The sequence below is a fragment of the Monodon monoceros genome, unplaced genomic scaffold, assembly GCF_005190385.1.
Source record: "Monodon monoceros isolate NGI ecotype Baffin Bay Population unplaced genomic scaffold, NGI_Narwhal_1 Super_Scaffold_19, whole genome shotgun sequence".
Lineage (NCBI taxonomy): Eukaryota > Metazoa > Chordata > Mammalia > Artiodactyla > Monodontidae > Monodon > Monodon monoceros.
In genome coordinates, this window is record NW_021703775.1 from 59,944,503 (window position 1) to 59,960,029 (window position 15,527).

Here is a 15,527-nt window from a genome sequence, read left to right on the forward strand (position 1 = left end):
TGGCCAGTTACACTCCTCACTTGCTAGAAAATGATGTGACTTTCACAGCATGACCTCACTTGCTAGAAAATGAGTCACTTTCACAGTGTGACTCTTGCCACTGTCTGCTGGGTGCCCTGGAAAACCTAATTAGACACAGGGGTGAACATTTTACTTTCACTCAAGAGAATATTCCTCCTGGATAAATCACTCTGAGACCCTGAAAAATAATTTGACTGGCTTGATTTTAAAAGGACTGAATGAGCCCTCAGATTGTTTGGATTTATTTGATACTTTAACACAGGATACAATCTGTAAGATATATGGTTGGAAAAATCTCTTTCTTTCTTGAGGGCAATTTTTATTTTAAACAAGTGTTCTAAACAACAAGGCTAGGTTTGGAAAATTAGAGTGCAACTATGTATCCTATCCCAGTTTTCTATAGTTCCTTTTATATGATGAGAGGATCAATTTTCCCTCTTCCCTCCTTATAAGATGAATGTTTTGAAGATGATCCTGTCCTTTAGCAAGAAAGACCCAGGACACATTATTTGGAAAGCTAGCTTATATCTTTGTTTGCCCAAATCTTACTGTATACATTTCATGTAGATCTCTTCCATGTGAGTGGGTATTTAGGAAGAATTATAGTGGGGGTGGCCACAGAAACTCTCTCACCTAACCTGCTGTTTCTGCTTTGTACCCACCCTTCTCTTGTGTGGCTATAGACCCTGCTTGGCAGAACCTGACCTCTCTAGCCCTGCCCAACTGTGGACAGAGACAGCTCCTTTGCTTAGGCTCAGCCCTACCCAGCATGTGATCTGGTGCCAAACAGACCAAAGTTCACATGGGGAGTCTCATTCTCCAGCAGTGAGTAGGGTCTAAGTTAGATATGTTTATTCAGACTGGTGTTCAGTATGATGGATATAAGCGCACAGCTACAAATTCATGGGGTCTCAGCCTTTCCCTAAGCCCAGGCTTGTTGGTCTGGACTCAGGTTTTGGTTTAGTATCTCAGTTCCCCTGCAGGGATTGGAAGCCTGGTTCAACTCTAGTTTGCGTAGTTGGAGCTCTTACTTTCTCTAGTGATTGTCTCAGTGAGGAGCCTGATCTCTGTCCTCAGCATCACCTAATCCAGAGCTCAGTGAATGATCTCCACCTCCTGTTTGCCCTGCACTGAATGATGATGTTTTCATCCCAACTGTCTTCAAAAATTGCTTGGAACCTATGTTTGAGCCTTTAAACTTTGTGCATCAAATTGAATTGACTTAGATTTTGATGCCAAACTTTGTGGAGTCCAAGCTCACCCACACTCAGCCAAGTGTATTGGGCTGGTGGATGACCCTCTTACTCACCTCTTCAGGCTGATCATACATGGTCTGCCCTTCTTCCTATTTTCAAACTCTGACATCCCAGTGTACCTGGAGGGCAAATCCTCCTAGCTTTACTAATTCTTTTTTGTGCACACATCTGATCTTGCCTCAGTGTCTAGGATGAGATCAGTTGTGGACAGCCTGGTGTTGATAAGAAAGGGGAAGAAATACAACAAATGATTTTATCTAGAGAGCATCACAGTGGAGCTAAGAAAAGTAGGTTCTTATCTCATGTCTTCTACTTAATAATAAGGAACCCTGGGCATATAGTGTGTGGGCCCCTCACTTGCAAAGCTGCTCTCATTAGCTGCAAACATGATACTTATCTAATTGCCTCACCATGTTTGGAGAGAGTGACAAACATGATTTTGTTCTGTAGTGCTATTTAGGCAATACTATACTATGGGTATATTATGAGTTGAAAGGCCTTCACTGGGGACATGAGGAACACTGTCTCTCAACTTCCGCTGACTGACTTACCAACCCAGCCACTTATGCACAGGGACTCCGTGCTGGGCATTGCAGGTAGGCAGCTGACTGATCCAAATCATTCATCAGCTGAGTCATACCCCAGCTGCTGAGCAGTTCCAATAGGGATGCTTGATATTGTTTTCCCATTTGCATGATCTGTGCAGATTTTGTTCTGGTGATTATTCTATTTTTATTACTTTTCTGCTCCCAGGGAAATTTCACTGCCTTGTAGGCATGAGTAAAACTCAGCCATATATTGTAAAGTAGATGTAGCCTGGTTTCAACTCCTTCCTCTGCAACATTCTCCTGCAGCAGCCAGCCAGAAGAAACTTCAGGTTCCTCTGAATTACCGTTGCACTCAGTCAGCAGTTTAAATTGTGTAGGGTCTTCCATGTGCATTATTCATCTTGGGTTCTCAATGCTTGGCATAGTGGCTGGAACAATGTGAGCATTTAATAAATGTCTGTTGAATGAGTGAATGAATGAATAGTCTGTTTTTAAAATAAGCTTTTCATTTTAGATCTATAGAAAAATTGAGAAGACAGTTCAGAAAGACCATATACCAGCACCCAGTTTCTGCTATTATTGATATCTTACATTAATATGTTACATTTGTCACACTTAATGAAATGATAGCAATAGATATCAGTAAAAGTCCATACTTTATTCAGATGTCTTTAGTTTTTATCTAATGTCCTTTTTCTGTTCTAAAATCCCACCCAAGACACCACGTTACATACACTCATCATGTCTGCTTAGGCTCCTCTTGACTCTGATGGTTTCTCAGACTTTCCTTGCTTTTCATGACCTTGAGGGCTTTGAGGAGTACCTGTCAGGTATTTTGTAGAATGACCCTCAATTTTGGTTTGTCTTCTCTTTCACTTGTGATTAGTCTAGGTTATGGGCTTCTGAGAGGAAGACCACAAAGGTTAAGTACCATTTTCATCACATCATGACAACACACTGTCAACATGACTTATCACTTGATGTTGACCCTGATAATCTGTTTGAGATAGTGTTTGTCAGGTTTCTCCACTGTAAATTTACTCTTTTCAGCCTCATCTTTTCATACTGTACTCTTTGGAAGGAAGTCACTGTGTATAGCCCACACTTAAGGGGTGGAGAGCTGTGCTCTACCTCCTTGAGGGTAAGTATGAAAGAATTTGAAATTCTCCTGCATGAGAGAATTATCTGTTATCCTCATTTATTACTTTATTCAGTAATTTACTTAAATAATATGGATTTCTGTGTGCTTTCCACTTTTATTCAATCTACTATTTTTTTTTTTTTGGTACGCGGGCCTGTCACTGTTGTCCGGACGCACAGGCTCAGCGGCCATGGCTCACGGGCCCAGCCGCTCCGCGGCATGTGGGATCTTCCCGGACCGGGGCACGAACCCGTGTTCCCTGCATCGGCAGGCGGACTCTCAACCACTGCGCCACCAGGGAAGCCCTACTATTTTTTTTCACAACTAGATTGAACATTCCTAAGGGAGCAGAACTGATTCTTGTTCCTATCTGTCTCTCTAATTGCCTGACACAGAAAAGATGACCCCCCTCAAATAGACACTTGTTAATTAATAGAACTAAAATAAGAATTAAGCTGTCTGTAATGATATCCTAAAGCAGCTTAACTGGTCTTTTGACATTATCTTATTATATTTAACTGTCCTGAAAAAGTTGCCAGAAATAGAAAGATCCTGAGAAATAATCTAATGCAACACTCACATTTACAGATGGTGAAGTTTAGGACCCGAGAGAAACTTTATGGACCTATATATGGGATGAGAACCTAATTTTCCTAACTTCCAATGTGATGCTCTTTAGACCCACTAGAGTGTCTAACGAGTCTGATCTACTCAACAGGTTGGTTGAATTTGTATCTGTAGGCAAAAGCGAGCCATCAAAGAGATTTTCTCTGTTCTGTATTTGTTTTGCAAAGTGAATTTTTACTTTTAACTGATCTCTGAGGCAGAAATGCAATGAGTGTGAATGAGCGTAAGAATGATGATGGGGTGATCATCTATTAAAGTAGACCAAGTGAGAGACTCTAAAGGCCTGTGCTACACACACCATTGGCAGTGGAAAGAGAAGAGTCAATATATTGAGAGGCATTTTAGAAGCAGAATAGGTGTAATCTTTTACCAGTTAATGTGGAGGGTGAGGGAGTAGAAGATGCCAAAAGTGACTTCTGGGTCCTTGGCTTGGGCATCTAGATGGAAGGTGATGTCACTAATCAAGACATGGTGAGTTTGGAGGGGAAGATGAACTCGTTAGGTGTGAGATAGTTGTTAGGCTTTTCATACTTCCAATAGGTAGCAGGAAGGCTGTGTGGATCTTAGAAGAGAAATTAGTCCAAGGTACTGATCTAAGAGTTAATGTCACTTGACTGATGAAGCCAATGGAGGTAGTGAGATCACCTAAGAAAATCAGAGAAAATACACGACTGACACCTGAGTTCAGTAGGAGTAGAAGACAGTAGAGGCAGTAGGAAATAAGAAGAAACTATCAGAGAAGCAAATATGGAGTGGTGTGGGGAAGCTGGGTAAGGAGGTATGGTGAGTTGGTTAAATTCTGCAGTGACATCAAATCATATGAGGCTTTAAAAGCAACTATGGTATGGAATGACAGTAATCAGGTCATGGGTGACCTTAGCAAGAGTCATTCCAGTGGAGAGGTGGAGGGCTTTATGTAAAAGAACAGACACTGCAGAAATAGAGGACTAAATCGATACACAGCATTTTCATTTTCATTCATCCTGGCTCAAGCTCCCTTCATTTTCAGAGGTTACAGACAATTACATGAGAAAGGATTCAAGTTAAATAAGAATATATTAATTGTTTTTAAGAGACACAGGAATAGGTTAATGGGGTTTTTGAATCTCTCATTGTAAGAAAGTTTTAAGAGTAAAGGTGTAGCTATTTTAAACTGGAATAAGTTAGTCTTACATGAATGAGAAATGCCTCTGAATTCCTCTTTAAGTCTTTGGCTCTTATTCCATAAGGCTGAACATATTAAAACTTCAAGGAGAGAGTTTTTAGTTTTGCAGTGTACTTAAAGGATAAATTTGCCCTGTCTGAAAATATTGAATTTGCTAACTAGTTGATTTATTCAGAGGTCTGAATATTTTAGTATGCAATCAATTGTACTTTTAATAAGCCATAAACCATGTTTACTGCCTTATTTATTGAATTTAATCAAAGTGACTTGATGGCTAACTAGTACAGTGCTCTCGACAGGCCTCAGATACTGGGTCTAATTACTGGAGACAATAATACAGCAAGAGGATAAAAAGATTTTATTCTTGAAAAATGGAAGAAAACAGAGCCAAGTAAACAATCTTTTATTTGTCTGTTTGGGGGCAGAGTTGGTCTGGAAGATAGAAGGCCAACTTTGTGAAAACGTTCCTGAGGCTCTTCCTCTCTTTTAAGCAGGTGCAAGTGACACAAGATTCCTATTAAAGAATAGTCTTCACAGCTCCTCTCAGCCCCACTGCTGTGTTTGCCCAGAGGTGTAAATAGATTCAAAGGTCATCTGCCTCTTAATATCCCATTTCTCTCCTCTTGGAGCCGTTTCAGTTGAAATTACAGGCATTAAGATGAGGCAGCTCCCCAGTCAATCTGAGAGAATCAGAAGAGCCCTCATACCCCCTACAGAGCCCTTCACAATCCTCTGGGTCTTCACACTCCAAATGATTGGATTATGTTTGGTTATAGTTGCAATATTGATGGGAGCTAGAGGTGGCTAGGAACAGTCAAACCGTGCTTTATGTCTCCTGGTGGTCACATAGATCAGAGTCTGTCACGTCCATATCACCTGCAGGAAAGAATCGTCGTCATCTTTCTAAAAACAAAATGCACTGCAAAAACTTTTATGGACCCAAAGAGAGCTTTGAAAAAATGAGTTAGCACAGTAATAATTTGCTTTTCATGAAACAGTTTTCGTTGGTGAATAAATAGCGCTGTGTTTATACACAGAATGAAGATCACTGAAAATCCCTTTATTTGGTTTTGACAAGTTCGCTGAAAAATTGATAAGAGAAACATTTATTTTAGACAATGCTGACCAATCCAATAAAGATCCTGCTGAACTAAATTTTTAGGTTTTATTTCAAACACAATGTAGATCTACAGACTGGGGAAGGGGAGTTGTTTTCAGTGCTTTTTAATGTTTACATAGCAAACACCCATAGAAGAATTGCTTTCTGAAATATATAAGCTTTGGGTTAGAGAAGACTCTAGCATGAAGGGTCAGGTTGGTATTGGGAGGATATCACATCATGTACTTGGTGTGAACCCATCAATAGCAGGATAATACATACCCTAGTGAACACCTAGCACTGTACCCCTCCCACAATGCAATCATGCAATTCCATGTTCTAGAAAGAAGTTCATTGAAAAAAAGCCATGGCATCTAGAGTGTGATGATTAAGCAATGCACAGCTTCTCCATTTCTAGGAATTTCACACTGTGTGTCATCTCCATATCACTCACTATCTCTGGAGAAGGAGCCAAAGACATACATGGCCCTGAATCTTGAGGTTTCCTGTGAAAGTGTCCACGACTGGATTGCCTCTGATTCCAGATAGGCCTCTGTGTCTGCCTTTGGCATGTATCTGTGCTTATGTATAGGGAAGGGAGAGACAGGCAATATGGCGGGAAAAATTAAGGGTTCCCCCACTCAAAATGTAGTGCTTTGTTGGGAGATCCATACTTTCTTAGGGAAAGTAGAAAGTTAAAATGGAAATGAGTTTTATGTCATTTTAGTCTGAAAACACATTTTGTTTATGTTTACTAACTTCTGTAATAATACAATAACTTTGACATGACAGTTATATTGTATAGAAGCAAATGTGATTTAACTAAAATGGCATTGTACTAGCTTTGAACAAAGCAAACATTTGACAAAAGATAGAGGAGAGAGAAAATCCTGTTTTGTTGTCCCACATAAATAACACATGGGAAATAGAAAATGCCTTTATCAAGAAGAGTAATGAACTACTAAATGAAAAAAAAAATCTCCATTTAATTGCAAGATCTTTTGTGAATACAAGTATTCCAAAAACAGGAATTATATCTAAGCTCTTCTTACATTCCACAGTTGCTAGCCTTTGGTGTGTATTCAATAAATACTTTTTGAATGAATAAAATGCATTCCAAAGTCTTAATGACGTTTTACTTGCTTAGGGGAACTTTCAGAACAAATTCCTTTCACATGCCAAAAGAGAGTGGGAAGGAGATCACAGGGTGCAGTGGAACTGAGGTCAATCAAACAAGGAAGGAAGGTCAGGGGCAGGGAGTATACAGGAAGCAAGGTGTTCCAGGAGGTTTGTTTTTTTTGGTGAGGTGGCTCAGGTCCAAGAACCTCATGGTGGGAAACAAGATGACTCTTGAAGATGTGATGCCCAGTAGCTCCAGCACATAGATGGTCCTTTGGCCCCATTTCATTCTGAAGAGCCCTCTTTAAGCCCTGAGCTTTCTGATGGTAAAATCCATTTTGGGATCTTACCTAATCTACCAGCCCCCACAAAGCCTGAACTTCAGCACTGGCTTGGGAAAAATAAGATTTCAGGGTCAAGGGGGAGTTTTCCAGCAAGGTCCCCAAATGTCTGCAATTTTGAAAAACTTTTCTCTGGCATTTAAATTTTATTCAATAGGACTTCATGAAAGTTAAAGATCTGGCAAAAACAAACTTGCCTGGGTGGAGTGAAGGCCATATTGTTTAATTGCAGCCACATGCATAAGTGATGCCTATGAGATCATTTATAGGTTTTATAAGGGAGGATGTAAAAGAACCTAAGGATCTTTGGATTTGAGGAGTGGTAGATGAAATTTGAGGGCTCAAAAAATCTGAAGCCTTCAAAGTTTTGCCTTCAAATCTCACTTAGGGAGATAACAAGACAAATGAGGAGGAAGCATTTATGTAGAGCAGGGACAGCAGAACAGGACTTGTGTGCTACATACACTACACTAATGTGCTCCAGATTTCTTAAAATCTCTGCTGACTTAAGAAACATGAGTCTGCTTTATTCTCCAGGTAGGTGCTTGTAAAAGAGAGAAAAGGCTTTTCTTATCTGTCTTCTAGGAAGGAACCTTCCCTTCCTTCTCCCTTCTTTACCTCTTTCTCTTCCTGTCTCCTTTCCTGCCTTTCATTCATTCCTAAACATTTTCCAAGAACCTATTGTGAAGATGTTAGATAATCTGAGGTATATGGGACACAATCCCTGCCTTCATGGAAACAATGATGCAAATGAACGTTCAAATGAGACCTGAATGTGTTCTGTCCTTCATGTGCACTGGGGCTTGTAGAGAGGGCAGTTGAGGGGGTGGGAGCACCTGGTGAAAGAACTCTAACCTCAAGGGTGGGCACATGGACAGTGTGGGCAAGGGAGCAGCTGGACATTTTGTGTGCATGAAGTAGGATATTCTTAACAAAAAAATGAAAAGGAACGCTAAGTTCATGACTCTGGCATCCTGTATGGACTAAGAGGCTTATGTTGAGTATATTTCAAAGGAAAGAAATTCAACATACAAAAGAGGAGAAGCTAACTTTGTGTTAAGGGCTGTACAAATTTCATCTTTATTATTTCAGTTATCTGTCAACAATAACCCTAAAAGGCATGCATTTTCCATATTTCTTTTCAGTTGTAGAAATGAAGGCTTAGGGAAGGATTTACACATTGTCTAAATTAGACTGTGACTGTAAACACAGGTCTGTCTGACTCACATTTCTTTGGGATTAGGGAGGTTACAAAAGGTGATAGGGGAATCTGGAAAAAAAATGATTAGAGAAGGACCTCTTTTGTGTATCATCTCATAATGCTAGGAATATGATAGAAATGACTTTCTTATTTCTAGTGTTCTATTGCAAACAACAATTCCCATTATAATAAAAATTAGGCACTTTTGTATCTTTTAGAGTAGTCAAACAGTTACTTTTCCATGGCAGTTTTCAAACTTATCCAAATCCCAACCATCCCAAAGCAGATTCAGATATAACCAGATATCCCCCAAATTAAAAATAGATCATAACCAGTCTAAGAAACACAGTGATGAATCCAATCTAAATGAAATTGCATATATGCCTTTTACCAATAAATAAGGTGAACCATTTACTACTTTTCCAAATAGTTAACTGAATATTTTAGAAGAATTTCTAATTGCAATGTCATTGTCTTGCCTTTCCTCAGTGCTTAGCCCTCTAATTTGAGATCTACTGGAGGGCAACATTTGCAAATTAGAAACATAATTGAAATCTACTGCTGAATAAATTGATGTTTACCACGACATAAAATTAGTGGAATCGTTTCAAATGGTATGGAATCTATTTATTTATTTATTTATTATTTTTGGCTGCATTGGGTCTTGGTTGCTGCGCGCAGGCTTTTCTCTAGTTGCGGTGAGCGGGGGCTACTCTTCGTTGCGGTGTGCAGGCTTCTCATTGCAGTAGCTTGTCTTGTTGCAGAGCTCGGGCTCTAGGTGCGCGGGTTTCAGTCCTTGTGGCTTGCAGGCTCTAGAGCACAGGCTCAGTAGTTGTGGCGCACGGGCTTAGTTGCTCCGCAGCATGTGGGATCTTCCTGGACCAGGGCTCGAACCTGTGTTCCCTGCACTGGTAGGCAGGTTCTTAACCACTGCGCCACCAGGGAAGTCCTGGAATCTATTTTATTTCACTTCACTGGCTTCTTGTTTTTCTTTGATGGAATTGTGGTTGGAGATGATCCTCAGAAAAAGCAAGTTTTCTGCTTTAATGTACTCCCAAATGAGCAGTGGGAGGAAAGGAATGGGGACATGGCTGGGGAATCACAGAATATTGTAGTCTTCCACAACGAAGTCCTCACTTCCCTGAATTTTGAACCAATCTAAGTTAAAGATATTGTTAAGAGACTAGCTCCATCTGAACAGACTTTTAAAAATTTGGTGATTGAAAGATGTGAACAAAGAGTAATTTTACACTTAGACCAGTACAAAAACAAGGCTGAATTCACTGGTGTTGAGTTATTAAACTCAAAGTTTTAAAAACAAGTGAAGTCTGCAAAACACACTGTTAAGAGAAGAAAAGACAAGTGACTGGGAGAAAGTATTTGCAAATCATATATTTGATAAATATCAGAATATCCAGAACATACATATCCAGAACACACACAAAAAAACTTCAGCAGCTGAACAAAAAGAAAACAAACAACCCAAGGAAAAATGGGCAAAGATCTGAATAGACACCTCAGCTAAGATGAGATATAGATGGAAAATAAGTGTATGAGAAAATGCCCAACATCATTTGTTGTTAGGGAGCTGCAAATTAAAACAGCCACTATGCATATATACTAGTACTGAACAAACTCGTAAGTGAATGTATGGATTGTGGGAGTTACTGATGGAGTAAGAGGTTATAGATATGCAGAAGGAGAAGGCTAGAATAAATCATTTAGTACTGGATTATAGGGGGATTCATCAATATGGACTCATGTTTAGTTTAATATAAATACAGGTGGCTAAATATAGAAACAATTATAGATATGTGTGTATACATGGGTTAGTATATATACATATATTTCTAAGCTCTGTTTGCTGAGAGGGCCTGGAAGCAATGACACCCCAGTAGCAATGAGCACACCCAGGGTCCACATACTGATTTCTAATAACATTCTCCAGTAAAAGGAATCAGGACTTCTTGGAGAAATGGCTAAGTCTAGGGCAGGTGCAGTGAATACACAGGATGAGCTTGGACCACATTGTAGTGCCAAAAAGTAAAAAAGGGCTCATAAAAAAATCTGATGGGAGTATTTCAAAGGGGTGCAAGAACCAACCAAAGGAGCTCCCAAATGGCTAAAATTGGAACAATTTGAGCAACAAAATAAATAAATAGTATTGGATTATAATCCAAAATATAAAATGAGTAGCCATGAGTCTATTCTGATTTAAAGATTTGATTGAATAAATAATTGAGGAGAAATAGACAAATCTCCTCTGCAGAATTCCAAATAATTTGTGTAGCTACTTTACTCTTAAAAAGGTAAAGCGTAACTCTGTCCCCTCTCCCAACGATCTCTTAAGCGTGATCTAAACATAGTGACTTCCTTCCAAAGCATATGGTATGAAAACAGGTGAAGAACAAGAACTTTACAGTACGGAAATGTGAGAAACACTACCTCAGCCGTGTGATCAAGCTTAATGTCAATAGTGGATACTGTGTACCTTTGATATGATGTGATAAAAATGGCACTTTACTTCTGTGCTCTTTCTTTCCAAAACTCATAACCCCAGTCTAATCATGAGAAAACTATCAGACAGACATAAATTGAGGGACATTCTGTTGTACAAAATGTCTGACTACTACTCCTTGAAGTCATCGAAAACAAGGGAAGTCTGAGAAACTGTCACAACGTAGAGGAGGCTAAGTAGACATGACAGCTAAATATAATTTGGTGTCCTGGATGGGATTCTAGAATAGAAAAATTATATTAGGTTAAAACTAAATAAATCTGAAAAATATATGGACTTCAGTTAGTAATAATGAGTTAGTATTAGTTGTGACATTTGTTGTGACAAACGTACCACACTAATATAAGATCTTAACGTTAGAGGAAAATGGTTGCTGTGTATGTGGGAACTTTCTGTACTATCTTTGCAAACTTTTCTGTAAATCTAAAACAAGCCTAAAAAGAAACACTTATTTTAAAAACAAAGAAACAAAAAAGAAGTGTGCATGTGAGTATAACCTGAATCTAGGACATAAAATGTTTAGGAAGTAATTGTGATAGTATTAACTCAAAGGCAAAGGAAGACAGAAAAATATCAAAATGGAAAAAGCTACAAAATTGTGGAATGACTATGAACACTTTGGTTTTACATCGGCTTGGGAACATACTACAAGTTTGAGAATTGTCTTTCACGTGTGTGAAAATAAAGTTTTATTTCGATTTTTACCAATTCACTAGTCCTAGTCTCTTTTACCTTATATATTCCAAAATTACCTTTCCATTCTCATTTCCCACTCATTTAAACAAATCTGTCCTCCAGGAAAATTGGTCTACTCACCACCTGCTAAATATGCACAAAAAGGACCTTATACTCAAAGTTGTTCTCACTTGAATGCACTTTCCTCTTGCAGTTCGAACCATCCATCCTGAAGTTCTAACCATCCAGTAAGACGTCTTTGGCTTTCCTTGGTTTCCTCAGCTGAAAGAGATCCCATCTTCTTCTATCCACAAAGTTGCTCTCTACTTCTCAAGTCAATCATATACTATATTGTATCATGGTATTTATAAGTAGCTTCCCTATTGACTATTAAATACTTTGAGGACGGAGCCCTGATTTGTGCATCTTTGCATTTCCCATGGACTCCTTCTTAGAAATATACAGAAGTTTGATCTAATGAATTTTAACAATGTTGAACAGTCATTTTAGTTAAGGAAAAAACTTCAGACCTAAATCAGTTGGACTGAATAAAATTTTAATTATTCATTGTAGAAGTCATTTGATGGAAAGGGACTTCTACATTTTCCCAACGTCTGTTATTATTGTAGTTTTTCCCTTTGTGGTGGATAATGCACTGAGTCAATGCATATCAGATAATGCCTTTTGTGTGTGAGCCATTATTACAGTAATAACAATGGCAGCCTAGTTGATAGGAACTTGGCAATGTGTATCCTTATCTTCAGAGTTCCCAATGGTTTGGAATATGGCTTTTTGTGAAACCGTTTAATAGGAAAGTGTGTATTTAGAATTTGTTCCCAGCTCAAAGACTGACCCTTATCTCTAAAGTCCTTAATGAGAAAGCATGTGACAAATTGACTGGCACACTCCACTCCTCCAAGTAATTTCCCTTCCTGCCAAGAGTCTCTTGTAGCCTCCACTTCTAACTTAGAAACTGTTGAATGATGAACAGTCTGAAGCCAATATCTGAAGCTTCAGAAAGCACTCTTCAGAGGAAAATTTTGCAGAGAAAAATTAACTTATTGAAAAGGTGGGAAATCAATCAGTCTTTTTTCATTGTGCCAGTTAAATACTTGATGAGTTTGACTTGGCTAAATTGACTGATGGGTTTAGTACTCCATAGCTGCCCAAAAAGGAATCTTCATGATGACTGTCTTGGAGTTCTTTTGTTTAATGAAATACAGTCCCACACAACAGCATTGCAAATAAACAAAAACCAAATGTATTATAAATCTTCACAAGTTTTATTTGAATCTGTTCATAAGGGCTTCCTAATTAGGATTTTTTTTTAATTGGTGTATAATTGCTTTACAATGTTGTGTTAGTTTCTGCTATACAACGAAGTGAATCAGCCATATGTGTACATTTATCCCCTCCCTCTTGGAGCTCCCTCCCCCACGCCCCATCCCACCCATCTAGGTCATCACAGAGTACTGAGCTGAGGTCCCTGTGTTATACCGCAGCTTTCCACTAGCTATCTATTTTACACATGGTAGTGTATTTATGACAAACCTAATCTCCCGATTCATCCCACCCTCCCTTTCCCCCTCTGTGTCCACACGTCCGTTCTGTACATCTGCGTCAATATTCCTGCCTTGCAAATAGGTTCATCTGTACCATTTTTCTAGATTCCACATTTATTTATAAACTAATTTGTTAAACTAAACAAATATTCAATAAATAGCTAAAGTGGGTAGAAATAATACTGTGAGAAAAATGCAAAAGAAAATAGCTGGCCTTATTTCATTGAAATTAAAGTAGAAAATAAAAGTAAAAATTTTCAAGTGAAAAGAAGTCACCAAAATGAGGCTAGAAAAACTATAATCACTGACTCCACTGTCCTTATCAAGGGAAATAATTAGTAGTTTGTTACACCAAAAAATATCTCTATTGTGTGAGATAGTAATTTCAAAACAATATGGAAATTTGGAAAATTTTATGTAACCTTTAAATCATGTGTTCAGAATATTATTTATGGAAAACACTCAAAATATAAGTTTAAAGAATTAAAAATTTAGTAGGGAATCAAGAATTAATAACGTGATATGCCACTATTTCAAGAAGCTTGGCTGAAAAGAATGGGATCACAAGGACAGTATGTAAATGGAATCACAGAGTAAAGGGAATTTAAAAAAACAGCCTATAGGAAGGATATGCTTGATTATTTTAATAAGCAGGAAAAGTATCAGTAATGAAGAAGAGACTGAAGATTAGGAGAGAGAAGGAGTAATTGATCAGAGTGGGTCAACAGCAAAGACATACAAGTTGTCCTGGAATAAAATGATGATTCTTCATCCTCGAGACGGAAGGAGGAGGAAAATGTGGGTAAATACATGGGTACTCCTTGAGGTCAAGTGCTTGAGGGAAGGGTGATGATTTGGAAAAAGGTTAACAAAATGAGAGGGGCAGATAACTAAGGATCAATAAATACATTGCTGAGCAAGACTGGAAGGCTCACACTTTGTAGGTGCCCTAATATGTATGGTGGTTTTTTGATATTCTTTTGCTGTGCCCAACAATTTGGATATAATAACAATAGTAGTACTTTATTGTGATAAGCACTTTTCTTAGATTAGCTCATTTAGTCTTCATAGGTAGCCTCTGAAATAAACATAACTGCTATTTCAGTGAGGAAACAAAGGCTTTGAGGCTAAGAAATTTGCCCATTGTGTTAAAACCAATATTAATTGAACCCAGGCAGTCTGAACTAGAGACTGAGCTCATGCTGGGCTCCTTAGGTTTGGAGGAATATTATTTTAAATCAGAAACTTCTCTGGTTAAAGCCCCAAAACAACAAGAAATTTCAGTAATGCAAGGGGATTGAACTGTTCTTTTGGGTTTTAAGATCTGTTCATGGGAATGGCCATGCAGCCAGGCTGCAAAAGGAAGTGAGGCCAGGAAGGATGGCCGACTGGTAACACTTGGAGGACCAAGGAACTGAAGGTCCACGTCTGGGGAGAAGTTGTAAAGGGGATGAAGGCACAACATCTCTACAGGAAGAGGAGATTATGAGTAGAGGACAGGATGCTAGAGGTTTCTGAGGTGGTATATTTCTGAGAGACGACAGGGTTCAAGTTGTGGCCATTGGTTTGAGTGGCTGGGGTGGATGAAGCAGAGAGGAAATGAAGGACTCAGGATCATATGAGAAGTTAAGAAGTGATGGTGGATTCCAAGAACTGTGTCTTGAGGGATATTTATTTTTGAATGATAGTTTTCACTCTACAGATATTTATGTCCCTGCTATAAGATAGGCAGAGTTCCAGGCTGGGCAAAACAGTTCCAGTGGGCAAAACAGACAAACTTGCTTCCCTCAGAAGTTTACATTCTAGTGTCTATATGACAGGCAGTGATAAGTACCTAAGAGAAAAATTAAGCTGGGAAGGAGAATAGGTATTTTCAAGGGAAGGGGTGTGATTGCTCTAAAGGGTGGTCAGGAACAAGTGAGGAACCAGTGTGGCCAAAAAGATTGAGTGATCATTTACAGAGCTGGAGAAGAGTGTGTGGGAGGTGTCAAATTTTGTTGGGGTCTGAGAATAAGGAGTTAGACTTTTGACCAGTTAATTCTGAGATGCTCATCAAACATCAAGAGGACAAACGAGTATTAAGTAAAGATTGACTATAAGATTCTGGATTTCATAGAGAAATCAGAAACCTGGGCTAGATATATAAATCTGAGAATTATATAGATGATGCAAAAAAATGAATGGGATCATTAAGGACGAGAGGATAAGTAAAGACATGAAATACTCAGATGACTCTATGTAGGGCCACTACTAA